Source organism: Scyliorhinus torazame, chromosome 4 (genome assembly GCF_047496885.1).
Source record: "Scyliorhinus torazame isolate Kashiwa2021f chromosome 4, sScyTor2.1, whole genome shotgun sequence".
Lineage (NCBI taxonomy): Eukaryota > Metazoa > Chordata > Chondrichthyes > Carcharhiniformes > Scyliorhinidae > Scyliorhinus > Scyliorhinus torazame.
Window position 1 is genome coordinate 203,760,282 of NC_092710.1, and position 23,992 is coordinate 203,784,273.

The window sequence follows — 23,992 nt, forward strand, 5'->3', positions numbered from 1 at the left end:
TGAATCAATGGAGGCTGGTGGATCCCGGGCAGGTAGTTCGCAAGTTGGTTTCTGACCTACTTCCCCAAGGTTCATTTGATCTCGCCCATTTGGGGCGGGGTTCCGACTCCGACGTCTCGCTGAACTCCGGTAAACCTCGCGAGGCACGAAGTCTGTTGGCAGGCTCGCTGCGTGCCTCTCCCAGGATTCTCCGGCCACGTTGCGCTCTCGTTTGAGCACAATGCGGCTGGAGGATCTCAGCCACAGTCTCATTTCGGGCGAGAAAACTAGTGCAAATCGCACTGGCTGTTCGGGCATGATTCCCATCGCAATCTTCCTGCATCTTTTTTCTGGAGGGGGTGACCTGATTTGCACCAGCTCTGAGAAGGGCGGCGCCTAAACACGTGCCTGACTTCACAGAGATCGGGACATCTTTTTCAAAGGGCGAACTGATATCAATCTGACACCCCACCATCCTCGCCAGCGTCAAACCCTCCCCCAAACAAGGATTGGTTGCATCGGGACCTTCGCAAGGATCTCCATTCAGACTCCCCTTCTCGTTGATATCAGGCACCCCTCCGCAATCACTGAGTACCAGTGACCTCCCTCCCCCACCCTGCTATGGGGTCGTCAAATGCGCCTGCTCTTTCATGCCCCCACCTTCATGCATACCCTTCATGCACTCCCTTTCAGAACTTGTCCCCTTAAGGTCCCATGCCTTTCAGGCCCCACCCCTTGACAGTGCCAACCTGGCAACCAGGGTGCCAGGATGCTGAGGGCAGTGCCAGGGCATGTCCTTGACTCCCAGGGCGCTGATGTTCTCAGAGTCCACTCTGTGTGGTCACTGGTCTTTGGTGCTGGATGAAGGAGTATTCCAATGGGCTTCACACTAAGCCGGCGGTGAAGAGAATAATGGGACCCGGGAGAATCTGGCTTCAAACCGTCCCAACATATATAAATGATGATTTAAATATGCTAATCTGGTTCACGTTCAAGGGCAGCACGGTAGCACAAGTGGATAGCACTGTAGCTTCACAGCGCCAGGGTGCCAGGTTTGATTCCCTGCTGGGTCACTGTCTGTGAGGAGTCTGCACGTTCTCCCCGTGTGTGCGTGGGTTTCCTCCGGGCGCTCCGGTTTCCTCCCACAGTCCAAAGACGCGCAGGTTAGGGGGATTGGCCATGATAAATTGCCCTTAGTGTCCAGAGAGGTTATTGGGTTACGGGGATAGGGTGGAAGTGAGGGCTTGAGTGGGTTGGTGCAGACTCAATGGGCCGAATGGCCTCCTTCTGTACTGTATGTTCTATGTTGTTCAGTGAGGGCGTGAACCAGATTACGTCAACTGCAGCGGGCAGGCACCTGTGCTTTGGTCGACGCCTGGTGCATACCCCATTTAGGGGCTCTCTCGCTGTTGTCCAGAATTAGCTGGTTTGCACCAGGCACAACATGGTGGGGAAATACCCCTATCATTTTTTTAATGTTGCAGCCAATTTTCATTAACTAATTTTGTGAATGCAACCAGGGGCGAAATTCTCCGGAAACGGCGCGGTGTCCGCCGACTGGCGCCCAAAACGGCGCCAATCAGACGGGCATCGCGCCGCCCCAAAGGTGCGGAATGCTCCGCATCTTTGGGGGCCGCGCCCCAACATTGAGGGGCTAGGCCGGCGCCGGAGGAATTTCCGCCCCGCCAGCTGGCAGAAACGGCCTTTGTTGCCCCGCCAGCTGGCGCGGAAATTACATCTCCGGGCGGCGCATGCGCGGGAGCGTCAGCGGCCGCTGACAGTTTCCCATGCATGCGCAGTGGAGGGAGTCTATTCCGCCTCCGCCATGGTGGAGACCGTGGTGGAGGCGGAAGGGAAAGAGTGCCCTTACGGCACAGGCCCACCCGCGGATCGGTGGGCCCCGATCGCGGGCCAGGCCACCGTGGGGGCACCCCCCCGGGGTCAGATCGCTCCGCGCCCCCCCCAGGACCCCGGAGCCCGCCCGCGCCGCCTTGACCCGCCGGTAAGGTAGGTGATTTAATTTACGCCGGCGGGACAGGCAATTTATCGGCGGGACTTCGGCCCATCCAGGCCGGAGAATCGAGCGGGGGGCCCGCCAACTGGCGGGGCGCGATTCCCGCCCCCGCCGAATCTCTGGTGCCGGAGACTTCGGCAACCGGCGGGGGCGGGATTCACGCCAGCCCCCGGCGATTCTCCGACCCGGCGGAGGGTCGGAGAATGTCGCCCCAGATGTAGAAGATTTTGCAATTATTATGAGATGTCGGTTCTCTGGTTGATTTTTAGTCACAATGGGCAGGATTCACCATTTGAGAGATCATGGGCGTCATTCTCCGACCTCCCGCCGGGTCGGAGAATGGCCGTTGGCCGCCGTGAATCCCGCCCCCGCCCCCGCCGAAGTCTCCGCTCCCGGAGATTGGGCGGGGGCGGGAATCGGGCCGCGCCGGTTGGCGGGACCCCCCGCTGGATTCTCCGGCCCGGACGGGCCGAAGTCCCGCCCAGGAATTGCCTGCCCCGCCGACGTCAATCAAACCTGGTATTTACCGGCGGGTCCAGGCGGCGTGGGCGGGCTCCGGGGTCCTGGGGGGGGGGCGTGGGGCGATCTGACCCCGGGGGGTGCCCCCACGGTGGCCTGGCCCGCGATCGGGGCCCACCGATCCGCGGGCGGGCCTGTGCCGTGCGGGCACTCTTTCCCTTCCGCCTCCGCTACGGCCTCCACCATGGCGGAGGCGGAAGAGACTCTCCCCACTGCGCATGCGCGGGAAACTGACAGCGGCCGCTGATGCTTCTGCGCATGCGCTGGGAAACTGACAGCGGCCGCTGACGCTCCCGCGCATGCGCCGCATTTCCGCGCCAGCTGGCGGGGAAACAAACGCCATTTCCGCCAGCTGGCGGGGCGGAAATCCCTCCGGCGTCGGCCTAGCCCCTCAATGTTGGGGCTAGGCCGCCAAAGATGCGGAGCCTTCCGCACCTTTGGGCCGGCGCGATGCCCGTCTGATTGGCGCCGGCTTTGGCGCCAGTCGGCGGACATCCCGCCGTTGGGGGAGAATTTCGCCCAAAGGGAGCAAGAGCAAGAGTGCGATGTAACCGTTAGATCGCAGATGAGGCCCAAATCGAAAACCTTACCGGGCATCGATCGGTTTGCGATGTGACCGGACCGTCGTGGCGTGGCGAGGAACCAATAATCACCACTTAAGGCCAATCACCATACAATTAATGGGAGTGACCCCCCCTATCTAATGACCTCCCATGATCTAACCGCCTCTCCAACAAGTGGCCACGTGGGCACCGTTTAGTACAACATTTAAAAAATATGAAAATGGCAGAATGGCTGGCGATGACGTGAGTATCCATCATCGCTCCCAGACAATGAGCCCGGGGTCACTAGGGTTGTTGGCCCTGGTGCGCGGGTGGTTGGGTGGAGGATGGGGCACTGGGGAGGCACCGGGGGCCAGCCAAGGTCGGGGTGAGCCGCTATTGGTGGGGGCGGGTTGCCCATGGGCTGGGGGGGGGGGGGTGGCTGCCTTAGTGCCCGTGGGTCCGCCATGCCACACCCTAGATTGTGTGTACCCGTTATTGAGGCAACCCCAGCCCCTGCCTGCCTGTCCCAATGTTCACCTGTAACTTCCACTGACGGTGGAGGCCTCTGTACGCGCGGCTGAAGGCTATTGCTAATAAGGAATTGTCATAAGTAGTTAAGTGAGCACATCACTTTTTTCAGGACTTTTCAGGATGGCAGCCGGTGACTAGTGGTGTGCCTCAGGGGTCTGTGCTGGGACCACAACTTTTCACAATATACATTAATGATCTGGAAGAAGGAACTGAAGGCACTGTTGCTAAGTTTGCAGAATATTACAAAGATCTGTAGAGGGACAGGTAGTATTGAGGAAGCAAGGGGGCTGCAGAAGGATTTGGACAAGCTAGGAAAGTGGGCAGTGAAGTGGCAAATGAAATACATGTGGAAAGTGTGAGGTTATGCACTTTGGAAGGAGGAATTTAGGCATAGATTATTTTCTAAATGGGGAAATGCTTCGGAAAGCAGCAGCACAAAGCAACTTGGGAGCCCTAGATCACGGTTCTCTTAAGGTTAATGTGTAGGTTCAGTCGGCAGTTAAGAAGGCAAATGCAATGTTAGCATTCATGTCAAGAGGGCTAGAATAAAAGACCAGGGGCGAAATTCTCCCGAAACGGCGCGATGTCCGCCGACTGGCGCCCAAAACGGCGCCAATCAGACGGGCATCGCGCCGCCCCAAAGGTGCGGAATGCTCCGCATCGTTGGGGGCCGAGCCCCAACATTGAGGGGCTAGGCTGGCGCCGGAGGAATTTCCGCCCCGCCAGCTGGCGGAAACGGCCTTTGTTGCCCCGCCAGCTGGCGCGGAAATGACATCCCCAGGCGGCGCATGCGCGGGAGCGTCAGTGGCCGCTGACAGTTTCCCACGCATGCGCAGTGGAGGGAGTCTCTTCAGCCTCCGCCATGGTGGAGACCGTGGCGGAGGCGGAAGGGAAAGAGTGCCCCCACGGCACAGGCCCGTCCACGGACCGGTGGGCCCCGATCGTGGGCCAGGCCACCGTGGGGGCACCCCCCGGGGCCAGATCGCCCCGTGCCCCCCGAGGACTCCGGAGCCCGCCCACGCCGCCTTGCCCCGCCGTTCAAAAGGTGGTTTAATCCACGCCGGCGGGACAGGCAATTTATCGGTGGGACTTCAGCCCCTCCGGGCCGGAGAATCGAGCGGGGGGGCCCGCCAACCGGCGCAGCGCGATTCCCACCCCCGCCGAATCTCTGGTGCCGGAGACTTCGGCAACCGGCGGGGGCGGGATTCACGCCAGCCCCCGGCGATTCTCCGACCCGGCGGGGGGTCGGAGAATGACGCCCCTGAGATGTACTTCTGAGGCTGTATAGGGCTCTGGTCAGACCCCATTTGGAGTATTGTGAGCAGCTTTGGGCCCATATCTAAGGAAGGATATGCTGGCCTTGGAAAGGGTCCAGAGGAGGTTCACAAGAATGATCCCTGGAATGAGGAACTTGTCGTATGAGGAACGTTTGAGGACTCTGTGTCTGTACTCGTTGGAGTTTAGAAGGATGAGAGTGGATCTCATTGAAACTTACAAGATATTGCGAGGCCTGGATAGAGTGGACGTGGAGAGGATGTTTCCACTTGTAGGAAAAACTAGAACCAGAGGACACCATCTCAGACTAAAGGGACGATCCTTTAAAACAGAGATGAGGAGGAATTTCTTCAGCCAGAGGGTGGTGAATCTGTGGAACTCTTTGCCGCAGAAGGCTGTGGAGGCCAATTCGCTGAGTGTCTTTAAGACAGAGATAGATAGGTTCTTGATTAATCAGGGGATCAGGGGTTATGGGGGGAAGGCAGGAGAATGGGGATGAGAAAATATCAGCCATGATTGAATCGCGGAGCAGACTCGATGGGCCGAGTGGCCTAATTCTGCTCCTATGTCTTATGGTCTTATCACAGCTCTTACGTGATTCCGGTGGGTAGACCGGCCATGTGGCATGTGGCAGTTATTGCCGAGCCTCCCAATCAGACCGTGATGCCTGGACACTGTGCCTGAGCACTGCAGGAAGCAACACCACGGTGCAGCAGCTAACATCCGAACACCCAGGAGCTGGGCCCCAGCACCGGGGACATTTCTGCGGGTGCATCGGTGAGGATACCTGCTCCCGTTACAGGCAACGTTACGTGTGGTTATCTGGGGTATAAGGTGTGGGGTCCGGTGACCAGGGGCACCCACTGCGGACGGAGGTGTAAGGGCAGGTCACATCCGATGGCAGTGGATGTGGGGCAGGTCATGTCGATGACAGAATTCTCCGTCATTGCTGAGATGCAAGTCCAGTGTGTAATTGATGGCATGCATGTAGCCTTGCACTCATCGGGCTATCAGGGAGTGCCCTACATTCACAGGAAGTGATTCCACTCCCTGAACATCCAGCTCATATGCAACCACCACATGAAGTTCATGCACGTGTGTGCACACTTCCCAGGAGTGTGCACAACAGCTACATCCTGGGGAAGTCAGACATCCCAGGTCTCTTCGAGGACCACCGCAGGATAGCCAGTTGGCTTAAGGTGGGGATAAGGGGTACCCTCTAAGGACCTGACAAATGACGCAAGTACGGAGGCTGGTAATGGATGAGGAGGCCTGATACAATAAGGCCCCACCTGGACTGTCATTGAACGGTGCATCCGACTCCTCCAAATGCGATTCCGATGCTTTGATTGCTCTCCAGTACACTTCCCAGAGGGTTGCCCATTTGTGGTAGTTCAATGTGCCCTCCACAACCTGGCACAACAGTGAGGCAACATGCTGGGGGTGGATGTGTGCCAACTCCGAGAGGAGTGGGATGAGGAGGAGCTGGACCAGGAGGGGCTGGAGGAAGAGGCTGGGGATGGCCCGCTCAAACAGCCGGAGAATGCGATGACAGGCGGCAACGGCGAGGGTCCGCCAAGCCCGGAAGGCCCTCCTCCTCGCACGCTTCACATAGGACATGTCCTTGACCATTATTCCCCCTCTCCCCAGCCCCCTTCCAAACCCCCCCCCCCCCCATCCCTCTGCATCCTCCCCATCACCATTCTCCCCTCTCTCCTCCCCATCATTTCCCACCCTCTCAGGATCTGCGTAACATCATTCCAGGGTCATGCGACTATCGGCTCTGTCAGCTTCATTGTCAAGGGAAGGGGGGTGATGATAACCTGCAGAGAGCTGAGCCCTGGTGCTCCTCAATCTATGCCGCAGTCTGACCTCAGCCTGTCTGCTGAGCGTTCGCTCACACCTATCACCTGCACGTGGTGGTTTTTGTAAATTCATTTACAGGATGTGGGCATTCTGGTTAGGCCAACATTTATTGCCTATCCCTAGTTGTCCTTCAGAAGGTGGTGGTGAGTTGCCCTCTTGAACCGCTGCAGTCCTTGAGGTGTAGGTACACCCACTGTGCTATTAGGGAGGGAGTTCCAGGATGTTGCCCCAGCAACAGTGAAGGAGTGGTGATATATTTCCAAGTCAGGAGGAGTGACTTGGAGGGGAACCTCCATCTTGGTGGTGGGGTTCCCAGGTAACTGCTGCTCTTGTCCTTCTAGCTGTTAATGGTCATGGGTTTGGAAGGTGCTGTCTAAGGAACCTTGGTGAGTTACTGCAGTAGCTCGTGTAGATGGTACACACAGTAGCCACTGTTTGTCGGTGGTGGAGGATTTGAATGTTTGCGGAAGTGGGAGCAATCAAGCGGGCTGCTTTGTTCTGGATGGTGTTGAGCTTCTATGTTTATAAATTTAGAGTACCCAATTCTTTTTTTCCAAAGGGGCAATTTAGCGTGGTCAATTCATCTACCCTGCCCATCCTTTTGGGTTGTGGGGTGAGACCCATGCAGACACGGGGAGGATGTGCAAACTCCACACAGACAGTGACCCAGGGCTGGAATCGAACTCGGGTCCTCAGGGCCGTGAAGCAGCAGTGCTAACCACTGTGCCACCGTTTTTACCATAGTGTCAAGCTTCTTGACTGGTGTTGCAGCTGCACTCATCCAGGCAAGTGGAGAGTGTTCCATTACACTCTTGACTTGTACCTTGTAGATGGTGGACGGGCTTTGGGGGGGGGTCAGAAGGTGCGTTACTGGTAGCCACAGTATTAATATGGCTAGTCCAGTTCAGTTTGTGATCAATGGTAACCCCCAGGATATTGATTGCGGGGGATTCAGTGATGGTAATGCCACCTTCTGACCTTATGATGGAAGGCAGGTCATTGATGAAGCACCTGAAGATGTTTGGGCCTCTCGGACACTATCCTGAGGAACTCCTGCAGTGATGTCCTGGAGCTGAGATGGTTGACGTCCAACCACCACAACCACCTTCCTTTGTGCCAGGTATAACTCCAACCAGGGGAGAGTTTCCCCCTGATTCACATTGACTCAAGTTTAGCTAGGGCTCCTTGATGCCATACTCGGTCAAATGCTGACTTGATGTCAAGGACAGTCACTCTCACCTCAGCTCTGTGTGCCAGGGGACGGGGGTGGCCACAGGATTCTAGGACCTCCATGTCCGGGGGGAGATGGGGCGTAGGATTGGTGTTCGGCCTGCATAGCGCAAAAAAGTGCCTGAGGCGTCATACTGGTCGAGGTGCAGATATTTTAATGGGTTTCACAGAGTGTCCACCACTACCCCACTCTCCCGATGGTGCCGCCCCCTTCCTCACCCCTCCCATTCTCCCCTCATCCACCCCTCCCCCAACACCCCTCCCTTAACCCCTATCTATCGCTCCCCCCCGTGCTCTCTCTTCGCTATTGGAACTTCTAATTCAACTGGGTGGAGTGGGGATCAGCGATGTAACCAGTTCTCAAGAGATGGGTCAGTAATTATTATAAGATAAATATCAGGGGCGAGATTCTCCGAGACCCCGCCGGTTGCCGAAGTCTCCGGCACCAGAGATTCGGCGGGGGCGGGAATCACGCCACGCCGGTTGGCGGGCCCCCCCGCTCGATTCTCCAGCCAGGATGGGCCGAAGTCCCGCCGCTAAAATGCCGGTCCCGCCTACCTTACCGGCGGAACAAGGCGGTGCGGGCGGGCTCCGAGGTCCTGGGGGGGGCGCGGGGTTATCTGGCCCCGGGAGTGCCCCCACGGTGGCCTGGCCCGCGATCGGGGCCCACCGATCCGCAGGCGGGCCTGTGCCATGGGGGCACTCTTTCCCTTCCGCCTCCGCCACGGTCTCCACCATGGCGGAGGCAGAAGAGACTCCCTCCACTGCGCATGCGTGGGAAGCTGTCAGCGGCCGCTGACGCTCCAGCGCATGCGCCGCCCGGAGATGTCATTTCTGCGCCAGCTGGCGGGGCACCAAAGGCCTTTTCCGCCAGCTGGCGGGGCGGAAATTCGTCCGGCGCCGACCTAGCCCCTCAATGTTGGGGCTCGGCCCCCAAAGATGCGGAGCATTCCGCACCTTTGGGGCGGCGCGATCCCTGTCTGATTTGCGCCGTTTTGGGCGCCAGTCGGCGGACATTGCTCCGTTTCCGGAGAATTTCGCCCCAGGTGTTATTAGTTTTTGGAATTTTGGGGCTCAGAAAACTGGCAGCTAAAGGGAGGTAAGAAGGATGCAATAGGTAAATGCTTTTCCAGCACTATTTGTGGGCCAGATGAAACAGGACTGTTTCCCCTGGACTCCTCTGTCCTGCAATCTCTGGACTCCATTCCCTCACCATCTCCAGACCTCCTCCTCCTCACTATCTTCAGAGCCCCTCATTCTCTTTTTCTCCAGACTCGTTACTCCTCTCTATCCCCAGACCCGCCCCGTCTATCTGTGGACCCCACCCACCTTGGAAGCATTTTTGTGATATTTGTACACACTTTGTGTGAGTCTTCACTGGTGAGCTCCGGACCCTCCTCTTTGTGATATCTAGAACCCCCTCCCCACATTATCCAGACCATTCCTTCAGAACTCTCCTCTTACCATCTCCAGAGCCCCTCCGTGTGATCTCCCCATGGCAGTGTGACCTTTACAGACCCTTCCCCTGATTTTCACACTAACCCCCCGCTCCATGATGTTTCTGTCCCATAATCTGCAGACCTCACCTGTCCTCCCCAGCTGCATGTGTATAGTAGGTTTCCCCACAGAGCTACTAGCTGCTCCAGCCTTCCAACATGGTCAGCTGCATGTAAGAAATTGAATATCAAATTCTTCGTCATTCCCATATTTCCCAGCCACTGACTGTCTCCTCTGCCCACCCATCTCAATGTACATGAGGGCCAGAGAATGCAAAAGCAAGCAAATTATGCTAGGGAAAGTTTAGGGAGATAGTTCCAGACTTTAGGGCCTAGACCCAGTGTTTTTCAAACTTTTTTTCCCAGGATCCACTTTTCCCAACTGGCCCACCTTCGGGACCCACGCCAGCCGACTTTTGGGACTGATGCCATCTGACCTACACGACCCACACCAGCCGACCTTCGTGACCCATGCCAACCGACCTTTGCGACATACACCACATTCGATTACCTTTAATGCGAAAAGGGAGCCTGTTTGTTCCTCATGATCTCACTTGAATCAGGTTCAAAGGAGTAGAGGGCAATGCACATATCAGGTGCAGACTTCAGCCAGTTCCTTTGTGCCATCTTCACCTTTTTAAAACAGAAAATCCAACCTCGCACATGTAGGACATATTGAAGTGCAATCTCAACAAAATGTGTGTTTTACTCAGAACCGGATACTCCTGGGAGTTGCTACTCCAGATTGCTGGCAACATCATGAACTTTTAATGTGGTATCACAGGTCCACTACATCAGTGAAGTCTTTTAATTTCGAATCAGCTCTAAGTTAATGACTGACTCTGGGGTCTCAACCTAAAAATTAATTTTTGACCCACCACTTCACTGTCAAAATCTGAAACTTCTCCTCTCATATACTAGTACTTCCCTGCATATAACACACATGGGCTTTGTATCCTTATTTGCATTGAAACAATTGACAAAACCATAGCTCAAGAAATCAGGGGCGAGATTCTCCGACCCCCTGCCGGGGGGGGGGGGGGTGGGAATCGCGCCGCGCCGGTTGGCGGGCCCCCCCCCCACGCGATTCTCCGGCCCGAATGGGCCGAAGTCCTGCCGCTAAAATGCCTGTCCCGCCGGCGTAAATTAAACCACCTACCTTACCGGCGGGACAAGGCGGCGCGGGTGGGCTCCGAGGTCCTGGGGGGGGGGGCGCGGGGCGATCTAGCCCCGGGGGTGCCCCCACGGTGGCCTGGCCCGCGATCGGGGCCCACCGATCCGCGGGCGGGCCTGTGCCGTGGGGGCACTCTTTCCCTTCCGCCTCCGCCACGGTCTCCACCATGGCGGAGGCGTAAGAGACTCCATCCACTGCGCATGCGCGGGAATCTGTCAGCGGCCGCTAACGCTCCCGTGCATGCGCCGCCCTGGGATATAATTTCCGCGCCAGCTGGCGGGGCACCAAAGGCCTTTTCCGCCAGCTGGCGGGATGGAAATTCGTCCAGCGCCGACCTAGCCCCTTAAGGTTGGGGCTCGGCCCCCAAAGATGCGGAGCATTCTGCACCTTTGGGGCGGCGCGATGCCCGTCTGATTGGCGCCGCTTTGGGCGCCAGTCGGCGGACTTCGCGCCGTTTCCGGAGAATTTCGCCCCAGATTTATACTGTTTTGTTTTTTTTTCTTTTTAGGCTGTTAACCAGAGGACCTGGAGGTCTCTTCAGACCTCTGTGCAGCTGTTAACATAATGCACTGCTCTCCTGAACAGCTCTCTCCAGCAGGTTCTGTTATGAGATCCTGTCCAATAAGTACACTTCGTATTTGAGTCTCTGGCCTTCTCTTTTCAGAAAATGATCCATTTTCACAATGCTCTTGCCATCAACTGGAAAATGGAAGCAACTCTGCTCTGTGATTTGGGGTCCAAAGTTCATAAATGGAAGGCGCTGTACGTCAGGTGTTGTGAAGGGCATGTCACCTGCTCTCTGCTGCTGCTTCTGGCCGGAAGATTCCACAGAGCCTCATTTAATTTCATTCAAAAGGCGAATGCAGCTGCCATTCTCATTGTAAAAACAGGGGCGAAATTCTCCGTTATCGGCGGAAAGTCCGCCGACCGGCGCAAAAAACGGCGCAAATCCGATTTGCGTCACGTCGGAAAAATGGGTCGAAAGTCTCCGGCCCGAAATGGGCTAGCAGTGACGTAACGGGATCCACGCTTGTGCAGTGGTTCACGCCGTGCAGCGTCATACGCGCCGCACGGCGTGACGGCTCATAAGGCTGCGATGCTCCCCCCCACGCGACCGGAACACCCGACCGGAACACCCGACTGGATGGCTGACCGCCGCTCAGCCCCGAGGTTCGGGTCACGGGATGTGGAGGCGCTCCTGGACGCGGTGGAGCAGAGAAGGGACGCCCTGTATCCCGGGCACGGCCACAGAGTTGCCCCACACCACAGCCGGCGTCTGTGGAGGGAAGTGGCAGAGGCCGTCACCGCTGCGGCCCTGACACCACGGATAGGCACCAGTGCCACAAGAAGGTGAACGTCCTCGTCAGAGCAGGCAGGTTGAGCCTCCCCATATCCCCCCTCCCCCATATCCCCCCTCCCCCATATCCCCCCTCTCCCATATCTCCCCTCTCCCATATCTCCCCTCCCTCATATCCCCCCTCCCCATATCCCCCCTCCCCCATATCCCCCTCCCCCATATCCCCCCTCCCCCATATCCCCCATATCCCCCCTCCCCATATCCCCCCTCCCCCCTATATCCCCCCTCCCCATTTCCCCCTCCCCATATCTCCCTCCCCATATCCCCCTCCCCATATCCCCCCTCCCCATATCCCCCCTCCCCCATATCCCCCATATCCCCCCTCCCCATATCCCCCCTCCCCCATATCCCCCCTCCCCCATCCCCCCTCCCCCATATCCCCAAGTGATTCCAGCCCTATCCTTAACCTCTGCAATGCACGCGCAACCGATGACGTGCATTCATATACCTGCCTAACAGTGTTGCCTTTTACCCCTGCCACCCCCCCCCCCCCCCCCCACAGGAGAAGCGCGCACACAACAATAGGGAGCATGTGAGGACTGGAGGAGGCCCCGCTGATGAGAGGCCACTGACCGAACACGAGGAAAGGGCCCTGGAACTGGCTGGCGGACCGGAGGACCGGGAGGTTGCTGATGCCGAGGTCGGGGGCGTACTAGCAAGTGAGCCACCGACAGCCCGTCCCCATATCCCCCCCTCCCCTATATCCCCATCCCCCATATCACCTGATCACTGCCTGATGTCTAACCATGCATGCTTCATTGTGTATCGCAGGACCAAACGTCCAGGCAACCATCCCCGCAGATGCAGACCGCCCGCAGGATGCCCCTCGGAGGCCACGGGAGACAGAGAGACCCGGACCCTCCAGCATGCGACGCCCGCAGGATGCCCCTCGGAGGCCACGGGAGACGGAGAGACCCGGACCCTCCAGCATGCAACGCCCGCAGGATGCCCCTCGCACACCACGGGAGACGGAGAGACCGGACCCTCCAGCATGCGACGCCCGCAGGATGCCCCTCGGAGGCCACGGGAGACGGAGAGACCCGGACCCTCCAGCATGCGACGCCCGCAGGATGCCCCTCGCACACCACGGGAGACGGAGAGACCTGGAGCAACAGCGAGACGACACCCCCGTCACGTGCGGGAGCGACCACCCAGCGACGAGGGGGGCAGCCACAGGCCCCCGTCACATCCGAGCCAGGACACCACTACCCAGGACACCACTACCCAGGACACCACTACCCAGGACACCACTACCTGGGACAGTACTGCCCAGGAAGACGAAATACTGGACAGTGACTCAGAGTGGATGGGTGGAGACGAACCGCCACCCCAAAGTGCCATGGGCTCAGAGTGGGACGAAGAGCATGACACAACGCCACTGCTGTCACCAACACCCTCCACCATCGCAGAAACACTCACCTCGGTTGGGCACTTTAGTGATGAGGCGTCTGCTACACTCACTGGTGCGCACAACACAGCCGTCCCGGTACAGCAGGTGGAGGTAGGAGCAGCAGAGGGGCCGGGCGGTCGGAGGGCAGCCCAGCCCAAGCGAACATCTGCCGCGCAGATGGATCCCGGGCTTCTGGAGTTAGAACACCAACACATAGATCCGATGCAACCACCGACCCGGAGACGAGCGAAGAGGGTGACGGCCGGCTTGCGGCGGCTGCAGTCGCAGGTGGAGGAGTCCACCCGCGTCCAGGAGCTGGGAGTGGTGCCGGTCGTGCGTACCACCCAGGCTGACACCGCACGGGTGGCGTCCGCGGTGGAGGCAATGGGTGCGACGGTGTCAGACATGGGGAACGGTTTGCGAGGCCTTGGGCTTTCCGTGCAGGCGGCGTCTGTGGCCCAGGACATGGCTGCCCTCTCACAGGAGGCCATGAGCCAGTGCCAGCGCCAGATGGGAGAGGCGCTCAACGCAATAGCTCAGTCTCTGCAGACCATGGCCCAGTCTCAGCAGGCCATGGCCCAGTCTCTGCAGGCCATCGCTGAGGGCATCGGCGCCAGTGGCCATGTGCGAGCCGGCGTTGCACTGTCACAGACAGGGGGCGAAATTCTCCTACCCGCCCCGCCACATTTCTGCCCCGACCGGCCGGCGGGCGTCTCCGTAACACCGGCCGGTCAATGGGGTTTCCCATTGTGGGGCAGCCCCACGCCGTCGGGAAACCCCCGGGCGCCGGCAAAACGGAGACTCCCGCCGGCGGAGAATGACGCCCAGGGTTTGCCAACCCCCTGCGCTCCATGGCTGCAAACCTGCAGACCCCTGTCGATACCAGCACGGGCCTCTAGGACTGGCAGCGCCAGATGTCGGGGGGGCGTCGGATGGCCAGTCCGTTCGCATCCCCCACTCATGTAGAGGCCTGGGGGCTATCGGGCACACTGAGGGAGGAGGAGGTGGTGTGGTCCGTCCCGGCTCCTCCTGTAGGGGAGGTCCCGGTACACCGCGACACCTCGGACTCCCCCCCCTTCCGTCCCAGGTGCATCGGGTGGGCAACGGGCAGGACAGGCTGGCAGCTCACCATCCCAGTCACCCGGGCCGCAGCCTTGCCCATCTAGGCCAGGACGCCAAAGGGATCCAGTGTCAGGGGGCAGGAATCACAGGAGTCCACCTCCAGTTCTGCTGTACCGTCTGGGGAACCACGTAGACGTAGTCAAAGGGTCCGTAAGGCCAAACAACTAGACACTGAGTAAGTTGGCACGGGTGCAGGGCACAGATGAGTTTTGGGGGCTAGGGTACGTGCATGAACTCCGTTCGTTATTAAAGTCAATGTTACACCTACAGAAGCTGCCTTTGTGCTCTGTCCAAAGCGTGCGGGGGTGTCATGTACGTTGAGCGCAAGTATGTGTGTGAGGGGTGGTCTTACCTCAGCCCCAGGTGAGTCTGCCCCCTTCCCCCTGGGCCGCCATCAACATCCCCCCGGGCAGAGGACAGGACCGTGCGCTGCAGTGTCACAGCCGCATGCAGGGATGGTCCGGGTGGATGGTGGTACTGTGGCCATGGGTCAGACATCGCCCAACGATGTGGAGCCAGGAGCTCATCGCAGAGCGGGTTGTCATCATCCTCCATGGCCTGCAATAGACACGCGTCCACCCGCAACTGTGTGAGCCCGGCCCGTTGTGCCGCAGGTGGATCGGCAACGGGGGGGGGTGCATGCGGGTGGGGTGGGTGGGGTTGGGGAGGGGGGTGAGGGTGCTGGGTGGGTGGATGGGTGGGGGGTGTGGGTGGTCGGCTGTTGCCATGGTGTGCGGTCTGTGGCCATACTACCCGATTCCCACGCCCATCTAGTCAGTGAAGCGGGCGGCTATCAGTCTGTCCCGTGCCCGCTGGCCCAGCCGGTAACGGTGGACAGCCACCCGCCCATGTCTACCCGTCTGCATTGACCTTTGCCCCATCTACCTCATCTGGGGAGGACTGTGCCTCTTCCTGCTGCTCCTCCACTCCGCCGTCCTCTGCCTGCGGCACATCGCCCCTCTGCTGGGCTATATTGTGCAGGACGCAGCACACCACAATGATGTGGCCGACCCTATCTGACCGATACTGGAGGGCGCCCCCAGAGAGGTCCAGGCACCTGAAACGCATCTTCAGCACGCCAAAGCACCTCTCGATCACTCCCCTTGTCGCTACATGGGCATCATTGTAGCGGTTCTCCGCCTCATTGCGTGGCCTCCGTATAGGCGTCATCAGCCACGATCGCAATCGGTCGCCCCTGTCGCCCAGCAACCAGCCCCTCAGCCGGGGATGGCGTCCCTCGTACATGCCGGGGATGGATGACCGCGACAACACGTATGAGTCGTGTACACTGCCTGGGTAACGGGCGCAGACGTGCAGGATCATCATGCGGTAGTCGCAGACCACCTGTATGTTCATCGAATAGGTCCCCTTCCTATTGGTGAACACCGCCCTGTTATCTGCAGGTGGCCGCACGGCGACGTGCATCCCATCAATTGCGCCCTGTCATCCCATATTCCCCATATCCCCCCTCCCCCATATCCCCCCTCCCCCATATCCCCCCTCCCCCATATCCCCCCTCGCCCAGATCCCCCATATACCCCCTCACCATATCCCCCCTCCCCCATATCCCCCCTCCCCCATATCCCCCCTTCCCCATATCCCCCTCCCCGGCACGGACCCCGAAATGGCCCCAGCGCCTCCTCCTCCCTCGTTGTGCCCGATGGCCCCCAGGCCTCTACATGGGTGGGGGATGTGAACCGACTGGCCATCCAACGCCGCCCCCCCCCCCCCCCCGACATCTGGTGCTGCCAGTCCTGGAGGCCCGTGCTGGTATTAACAGGGGTCTGCAGGTTTGCAGCCATGGAGCTCAGGGGGTTGGCAAACCCTGTCTGTGACTGTGCGACGCCGGCTCGATAGCCTGCTGAGACTGGGCCATGGCCTGCAGAGACTGGGCCATGGCCTGCAGAGACTGGGCTATGGACTGCTGAGACTGGGCTATGGCCTGCTGAGACTGTGCCACGGAGTTGAGCCCCTCTGCCATCTGCCGCTGGCGCTGGCTCATGGCCTCCTGTGAGAGGGCAGCCATGTTCTGGGCCACAGGCGCCGCCTGCACGGAAAGCCCCAGGCCTCGCAAACCGCTCCCCATGTCTGACACCATCGCACCCATTGCCTCCACCGCGGACGCCACCCGTGCGGTGTCAGCCTGGGTGGCACGCATGACCGGCACCACTGCCAGCTCCTGGATGCGGGTCAAGCTGGCCATCACCCTCTTCGCTCGTCCCAAGTTCGGTGGTTGCATCAGACCTATGGGTGGGTGTGGTAACTCCAGGAACCCGGAATCCATCTGGGTGGTAGATGTTCGTATGCGCCGGGCTGCCCTCCGACCGCCCAGCCCCTCTGCTGCTCCTACCTCCACCTGCTGTACCAGGACAGCTGTGTTGTGCGCACCAGTGAGTGTACCAGACGCCTCATCACTAAAGTACCCAACCGAGGTGAGCGTCTCTGCGATGGTGGAGGGTGTTGGTGACAGCAGTTGCGTTGTGTCGTGCGCATCGTCCGACTCTGAGTCCATGGCACTTTGGGGTGGCAGTTCGTCTCCACCCATCCAATCTGTGTCACTGTCCTGTATTTCAGTTTCCTGGGTAGGGATGTCCGTCTCCCGTGGTCTCCGAGGGGCATCGTGTGGGCATCGCATGCCAGAGGGTCCGGGTCTCTCCGTGTCCCGTGGTCTCCAAGGGGCATCGTGCAGGCGTCGCATGCCAGAGGGTCCGGGTCTCTCCGTCTCCCGTGGTCTCCGAGGGGCATCGTGCGGGCGTCGCATGCCAGAGGGTCCGGGTTGCTCCGTCTCCCGTGGTCTCCGAGGGGCATCATACAGGCGGTCTGCATCTGTGGGGATGGGTACCTCGACGTTTGCTCCTGCGATACACAATGAAGCATGCAAGGTTAGACACGCAGGCAGTGATCAGGTGATATGGGGGAGGGGGGATATGGGGGATGGAGCATATCGGGGTAGGGGGATATGGGGACGGGCTGTCGGTGGCTCACTTGCTGGTGGGCCCCCGACATCTGCATCAGCAACCTCCCGGTCCTCAGGTCCGCCAGCCAGTTCCAGGGCCCTTTCCTCATGTTCGGTCAGTGGCCTCTCATCAGCTGGGCCTCCTCCAGTCCTCACATGCTCCCTGGTGTTGTGTGCGCGCTGCTCCTGTGGGGGGGTGGTGGCAGGGGTAAAAGGCAACAGTGTTAGACAGGGGTTGCGCGTGTATTGCAGAGGTTAAGGTTTTGGCTGGATTCACTTGGGGATATGGCGGTGGGGGGATATGGGGGAGGGGGATATGGGGAAGGGAGGATATGGGGAGGGGGGATATGGGGGGAGGGGGGATATGGGGAGGGGGTATATGGGGGATCTGGGTGAGGGGTGATATGGGGGAGGGGGGATATGGGGGAGGGGGATATGGGGAATATGGGGGATATGGGGAGGGGGATATGGGGAGGGGGATATGGGGGAGGGGGGATATGGGGAGGGAGGATATGGGGGGGGGATATGGGGAGGGGGGATATGGGGGAGGGGGATATGGGGAGGGGGAGATCGGGGACATGGGGGAGGGGGGATATGGGGTATGGGGAGGGGGGATATGGGGGAAATGGGGGAGGGGGATATGGGGATATGGGGAGGGGGATATGGGGGTGTGGGAATATGGGGTATAGGAGGGAGGGGGATATGGGGGAGGGGGATATGGGGAGGGGGATATGGGGGAGGGGGGATATGGGGGAGGGGGGATATGGGGAGGGGGATATGGGGGAGAGGGGATATGGGGAGAGGGGATATGGGGGATATGGGGGAGGGGGATATGGGGAGGGGGATATGGGGAGGGGGATATGGGGAGGAGGATATGGGGGACATGTGGGAGGGGGGATATGGGGGAGGGGGGATATGGGGAATATGGGGAGGGGGAATATGGGGGATATGGGGAGGGGGGATATGGGGAGATGGGGATATGGGGGAGGGGGATAGAGGGAGGGGGGATATGGGAGAGGGGGATATGGGGAGGGGGATATGGGGCTATGGGGGAGGGGGGATATGGGGGGGGGGATATGGGGGAGGGGGATATGGGGGATATGGGAAGGGGGGATATGGGGGATATGGGGAGGGGGATATGGGGAGGGGGGATATGGGGGAGGGGATATGGGGATATGGGAAGGGGGGATATGGGGATATGGGGGATATGGGGAAGGGGATATGGGGAGGGGTAATGTGGGCGAGGGGGGATATGGGGAGGGGGATATGCGGAAGGGGGATATGGGGGATATGGGGAGGGGGATATGGGGGATATGGGAGGGGGATATGGGGGAGGGGGATATGGTGGGGGGGATATGGGGGAGGGGGATATGGGGAGGGGGGATATGGGGATATGGGGAGGGGGATATGGGGATATGGAGAGGGGGATATAGGGGATATGAGGGAGGGGGATATGTGGAGAGGGATTTGGGGGAGGGGGGTATGGGGAGGGGGATATGGGGAGGGGGGATATGGGGAGGGGGATATGGGGGGAATATGGGGGGATATGGGGGAGGGGGGATATGGGGGAGGGGGATATGGGGGATATGGGGGAGGGGGGATATTGGGGAGGGGGATATGGGGGTGGGGGGATATGGGAAGGGGGATATGGGGGAGGGGGGAATATGGGGGATATGGATATCGGGCAGGGGGGGGCTGACCCTGGCTGCCCTGACAAGGACGTTCACCTTCTTGTGGCACTGGGTGCCTGTCCGTGGTGTCAGAGCCACAGTGGTGACAGCCTCTGCCACCTCCCTCCACAGACGCCGGCTGTGGTGTGGGGCGACTCTTCGGCCGTTTCCGGGATACAGGGCCTCCCTCCTCTGCTCCACTGCGTCCAGGAGCGCCTCAATGTCGCGGGACTGGAACCTCAGGGCTGAGCGGCGGGCGGCCATCCGGTCGTGTCTTCTGGTCGGGTGGGGGGAGCAGCGCGTCTTATGAGCCGTCACGCCACGTGAAGCACGTGAGCCAGCGCGGATAGCGTCACATCGCTGCTAGCCCATTCCGGGCCGGAGACTTTGCGACGTTTGGGGCGGCGCGATGCAGGTGGGATTTGCGCCGAATGGGCGCCGGTCGGCGGACATCGCACCGATATCGGAGAATCCCGCCCTTTTATTAAGAATACAAAAGAGGGGACTTCCGGTGATGGGAATTGTTGAGCGGACTTGTGAAAGTTGGCTTACCTCCTTAAACCTTGAAATTAGGCATATTTTGTCCCAAAAGAGGTTGCCAAACCCGGGAAAAAAGCTCCATCTCACTTCAACACCACCAAAACTAATGGGACATGCCAGGCAACAATTTGAGGAGCAAAAAGGACGGCAGAATCAGAAAAAGCCTGTAGCAGAAGATTGAGGTGACGACGAACAAGCAGGGCACCCGAACGGGTTAGGCTGCCAGGGCATATGCCGGGCTACCCCATGATAAACAAATGGATGCGCCTCCCACCACAAGAACTCCAATTGCACAGAGATGCCATCAAATTAGAAATAATGTCGATGGTGAAGGCAGCGGTAGCAGAAGCACTGATCCCCTTTCAAGCGGCACTGGAAAAGGCAGAACGACATCTGGGGATCCAGGAGGTGATGGTCAGGCAGCTGGAAAAGGCTGTGATCAACAAGAGCGACCAGATCATTTCTCTGGAGACAGAAATGGTGAGGTTGCTGGTGACACAAGGGACTCTGAAGGGGAAGATTGAAGATCAAGAGAACCAGTCATGTCGTCAAAACATCCACGTTGTGGGCCTACCAAACAGTACCGGGGGCAGGAACCCTACGGAATATGTGGCCCAGATAATGGGAAAGCTGGTTGGAGGGGAAAGCGTCCCCAAGCTTCCAGAAGTGGAGAGAGCCCACAGGTCACTCCAGCAAAATCCCAAAGCCGGGGAGAAGCCGTGAACCATCATCGCAAAACTACACTGGCACCAAGACCGGGAAAAGATCATGAATTGGACAAGGCCTGTAAGTGGTGAGGACACTCGATCCATGTGTACAGGACATTGGGGCATGCCTGGCCAAACGCCGGGCGAAATTCAATGCAGCCAAGGCGCCCCTATACAAGTGCAGTTTGGGATGCTGTACCCGCCAAACACTGGGTGACTTTCTAGGCTAAGGAGTACTACTTCACCGCACCGGCAGAAGCAGACTTGGGTTGGGAAGGCAGCGACACTAGCAGTAAAACTCAAACTCTGGTTTCCTCTGTTGCAAAAGAAGAGACGATGGGCTGGATTCTCCGATTCGAAGCCTAAGTGCTGACGTCGGCGTGGGAACAGTGGTGATTTACACCCGAAAAAGCGGCACCAATCCTCTGTCTGGTGGTGGGGGGCGCGGGGGGGGGGGGGGGGGGGGGTGCTATCAGGCACGCAGTGTAGAGTCCCCAGCTTTAACTGTGGATACTGCCGAAGAATTGCCGGGTCAGTGGCCACGCATTTGCACGGCGGCCACGCTGTGCAACATGACCCAGCCTGCCAAATAGTGCCTGCCTTTGGTCAGGTTCCCCACCCCCGGACCACCCCCCACCAGTACCCCCCTGCTTGCAGAATGGCTCCCACTCGACTGTGGGGGCCGGGTTCACGGAACAAAATAGCATCAGTGACCCACGCCATCGGGAACTCGGCCCATCGGGGGCGGAGCATTGCGGGAAGGCTTCAGGTGAGGTCCTGAGGCCGTCCATATGGCGTGCAGCGTACTCTGCGAGCACGCCGTTTTGGGGAGGGAGCAGAGCATTGCAAAAGCGGCGCCGCCTCCAATTTTGGCACAAACAGGGATTCTCTGGCCGATTGTCGAGTGCGATTTCAACTCCGGAGACCGGTGAATCCCGCCCAGTGAGTCTCAGGAAGGAAGGGGCGAGAGTGCTAAGGTACAGAAAGGGGTGAGGAGGGGGAAGGGGGGGAAAACGCAAAGGGTAAGGGAAGGTGAAGAGCGTTCTTGGGGGGGTGGGGGCAGCACCACACTAGCAGATGAGCTAGCACAGCTAAGCACAGGCGAGGGGGGGGTACCCGCTTTCCCCGCTGCTGTTTGCTCTGCCAATCATCGAGCTGCTGCCGATTGCTCTCAGAGTGGCGAAGAGGTAGAGAGATATCCAAAGGGGGTGGACAGGGGGCTTGGAGTTTCACTCTGCGTGGTGGAGTTTCACTCTCCGTCGATCTCAAACCCCCAGACCAGCATGGAAGCCTTCTCAGGTTACAAACGTGTAAACCCGCAAGTGGGGGAGGGACAGAGATGGAGGGACTGCCGTTTAAACAAGCCCAGACCAAATTCCGTTACCTGGGGTTCCAAATAGCACATGACTGGACACAGATCCACGAATGGAACCTGACGAGAAAGTCAAAATGGGCCTGAAGAGGTGAGTCCAACTCCCACTCTCCCATCAGGTAGAATACAGGCAATCAAAATGAACATGCTGCTCAGGTTCCTCTTCCTTTTCAGATCCTGTTGGGCAGCACGGTAGCATAGTGGTTAGCACAATTGCTACAGAGCTCCAAAGTCCCAGGTTCGATTCCCGGCTTGGGTCACTGTCTGTGCGGAGTCTGCACGTTCTCCCCGTGTGTGCGTGGGTTTCCTCCGGGTGCTCCAGTTTCCTCCCACAGTCCAAAGATGTGCAGGTTAGGTGGATTGGCCATGCTAAATTGCCCTTAGTGTCCAAAATTGCCCTTAGTGTTGGGTGGGATTACTCGGTTTAGGGGATAGGGTGGAGGTGTGGGCTTGGGTAGGGTGCTCTTTCAAGAGCTGATGCAGCCTCGATGGGCCGAATGGCCTCCTTCTGCACTGTAAATTCTATGAAATCTCTCCAGGTCCACATCCCCAAGGCCCTTTTCAACACAGTCAAATGATTGTGTTTGTATGGGGGTAAGAGCGCGAGGATCCAAAAGAAGGTACTACAAAGGAGAAGAAGCATGGGAGGCCTGGCCCTCCCAAACCTACAGTTTTACCACTGAACGGCCACCGCAGAAAGAGTATGTGGATGGGTGAAGGAACTGGGAGCAGAGTGGGTGAAGATGGAAGAAAATTCCTGCACAGGGACATCCCTCCGAGCCCCAGCCACAGCTGCTCTCCCATCCCTCCTGGCCAAATACTCAAGGAGCCCAGTGATAGTAGCCACGCTCCGGATGTGGTGCCAAATGAGGTAACCTTTCGGCCGAACCGAAATATCCACCATGGACCCCATCTGCAACCACAGGTTCACTCCTGGAATATTGGATGTCATCTTCAAAAGGTGGAGACAGGACAAGGGGACTCTGACAGTTAGGGGCATGTACATGGACGATAGAGTAGCGACCTGGGGAACTCATCGAGACGTTCCAGTTACCAAGAGGAAATTACTTGAGATACATTCAATCAAAAACATCCTCTGCAAGGAAACAACAACGTACCCCCAGATACCAGGACACTCGTTAGTAGAAGCACTGCTGGACATGGGCGATCTAGGGAAGGGAAACTGTGCGGAAATGTACGGGCGATTGTTGGAGGAAGTGCACTCCCTCCTGGACGAGACAAGGAAAACATGAGTGGAGGAACTAGGCATAGAGATAGGGGAGGACTCTGGATTGAAGCACTGCACAGGGCGAATTTCAGCTCCACATTTGCGGGGCTGAGCCTAACACAACTGAAGGTGGTGCACAGAGCGCACCTAACCAGAACTCAAATGGGCATGTTCGTTCCGGAGTTGGAGGACAAATGCGAACGGTGCCAGGGAGGCCCGGCCAACCACACCCACATGTTCGAGGCATGCCCAGACTTGTTAGGTACTGGATTATCAACTTTGAGGCCATGGCCAGGGTTGTGGGAGTAAGGGTGGTGCCATGCCCAAAGATGGCGGTCTTCAGGGTATCAGATCAGCCAACGCTCTTCATGGGGAGGGGGTCGATGCCCTAGCCTTTGCCTCCCTGATCAGGCTGGAGAATTTCTCCATCTGTGTGTTGGAAGAAGGCTTCTACAGGACGTGGAAGCCATTCACCAAGTTGTTTCAAGACCTGTTCATATCCAGCAATCAGTAGAGTAAGTGGGGGAGGCGGGGGAGACACGGATGCACCACGGGACAGAGAGGAAAAGGAAAGGGGGGAAGAGGGAAGAGGACCGGAGGTGGGAGAGGAAAGGGGAGTAGGGGTGAAGGCACGCACAGAGAACTTAAGGAACAAGTGACAAAGTCGCAGGGGACTACTTGTTCCTTAAGTTCTCTGTGCGTGCCTTCACCCCTCCTCCCCCTTCCTCACCCACCTCCGGTCCTCTTCCCTCTTCCCCCCTTTCCTTTTCCTCTCTGTCCCGTGGTTCATCCGTGTCTCCCCCACCTCCCCCCACTTTCCTTAAGTTCTCTGTGCATGCCTTCACCCCTCCTCCCCCTTCCTCTCCCACCTCCGGTCCTCTTCCCCCCTTTCCTTTTCCTCTCTGTCCCGTGGTTCATCCGTGTCTCCCCCGCCTCCCCCCACTTTCCTTAAGTTCTCTGTGCACGCCTTCACCCCTCCTCCCCCTTCCTCTCCCACCTCCGGTCCTCTTCCCTCTTCCCC

At 58.8% G+C, this 23,992-nt stretch overlaps 1 protein-coding gene across 1 annotated transcript in view; it reads left to right on the forward strand.

Moving 5' to 3' along the window:
• LOC140411466 (adhesion G protein-coupled receptor F5-like) overlaps positions 1 to 23,992 on the forward strand; it is a 58,890-nt gene that overhangs the window by 33,919 nt on the left and 979 nt on the right. The window lies entirely within an intron of this gene.